The sequence below is a fragment of the Typopeltis vanoorti genome, chromosome 21 (genome assembly GCF_054136105.1).
Source record: "Typopeltis vanoorti isolate ZY-2024b chromosome 21, IOZ_Tvanoo_1.0, whole genome shotgun sequence".
Taxonomy (NCBI): domain Eukaryota; kingdom Metazoa; phylum Arthropoda; class Arachnida; order Uropygi; family Thelyphonidae; genus Typopeltis; species Typopeltis vanoorti.
In genome coordinates, this window is record NC_143569.1 from 41,866,237 (window position 1) to 41,868,067 (window position 1,831).

The 1,831-nt window shown below is 33.9% G+C and overlaps 1 non-coding gene across 1 annotated transcript; it reads right to left on the reverse strand.

Moving 5' to 3' along the window:
* Positions 1-1,408: 1,408 nt before the first annotated feature.
* TRNAK-UUU (transfer RNA lysine (anticodon UUU)) lies at positions 1,409-1,480 on the reverse strand. The gene has a single exon. It is a non-coding gene; the product is annotated as a tRNA-Lys (tRNA).
* Positions 1,481-1,831: the final 351 nt, after the last annotated feature.

A 1,831-nucleotide genomic window follows, 5' to 3' on the forward strand; every position in this document is an offset into this window, starting at 1 on the left:
GGGCACTCAATTTGCTTTCTTTTTTTGCAAAATTCGTGTCTAGCTTAACACTGAATATTAAATAATGTTCCTCCTACGAGGATCCGCTGAATCGCGGATTAACTTCAAATTACATGTTCATGTTTGTCATCCCACTTGCTATAATATATATCATAACATTCTAATTATTGTTTTCTATAAAATATCCATGTAATCCCCTCCTGTACCAGTTAGTCGAGCGTTCCGAATTTAATTGTTATTTTTTAGCGTTGAACATTGGAAATGCACGCACTTTTAAGGGCAAATACTGTCCTACAATCGAGCTATCTGGTTATTAGCCAGTCGACTTTTTAATTACGCAAATCATAATTTTTATAGGACGCTTATTGACATCATGTTAGTTAGCATCTGCAGATACCTGACTGGGTTAGATAATTCAGACACCTTGTTCTAGAAATGACTTCAAAGAGAGAACCATTTCAAGCTACTTCAGGCCTCCGATAAATAGCATGGTGATCTCACACAGGCTATCACATAAAGACATTTAAAAACACCCGAACCTACGGTGGGGATACCAATCCACAACTTGTTGGTTGGGGGGAAGGGTATGCTGTGCAGTGGGCGAACCCGACAGACGTTGATTAAATAACTGAATTTTGAATTCAGTTAAAAACCTAATCACACAACTAGCTGGGAACTGATCATCATATTTACCCTAAAAATGTTTGTTATGCGAGCTTTAGTTCAGAAAAATCCATATTTTTTTGTTTAAAAATTTCGACTAATAAGAGCCCGGATAGCTCAGTCGTAGAGTATCAGGCTTTTTACCTAAGGATGAAGGGTTCAAGTCCCTGTTCGGGCAGTGATGTTTTAAAAATATTATGTTTTTTAAATCTAAAATACGTTTTTTATATTTGTAATCTAGTATTAAGAATAACTAAATGGTACACATCTGCGGATGGTCGACTTCAGTGTGGTGTTATTCTCGATATAACAGTTTGAAAAACAACAACAAAAAATATTAGTACTGTTATACGAAATTCATAATGATGATATTGAAACACAAACTTGATAAAAGAGTCATTTTTCTTTCTTGCTTTTTTTCTATTCAAACTCTCTTCATTGAGTGTAAATGCCACTGAAGTTCCACTTTATGTTATTCTTAAATTACTTCTTTCTCTCTCTCTCTCTCTCTCTCTCTCTCTCTCTCTCTCTCTCTCTCTCTCTCTCTCTCTGTCTCTGTCGCTCTTTGTTTGTTATACTTTAATTTTTATCGGCAGAATAATTCCAATTAATAATAATAATTTCTACTTTAATTTAAACAATTTATTGAAATTTCAGGGAAGATGAAAAGAGATTGCATGCAGTGAAGCTTCGTGAAAGTAAATAAAACCAAAACTTATCGCTATTGAACCAAAAATAAAATTGTCGCCCGAACAGGGACTTGAACCCTGGACCTTTAGGTTAAAAGCCTAATGCTCTACGACTGAGCTATCCGGGCACTCAATTTGCGTTCTTTTCTTGAAAAATTCGTGTCTAGCTTAACACTGAATATTAAATAATGTTCCTCCTACGAGGAGGAACATTTAGAATTTAGAATCGCTATTAAAATTCCGGTATTTAGAATCGCTATTAAAATTTTCCATTTAAATCGGACTATTATAATTACCGATTTAAAAAATAATAAAAAAATATGCCCACATTTTATTTATCCAAAATGGCTCTAGGTTCAATTACTGTGATACTAAATGAAGTCACAATACAAAACTCTTATTACAAAATGGTCCGATCTAAAAGGAAAATCTACGTAATTTGACAACATGTCTGGGTATTTTTCATTTTAAGTCTTATT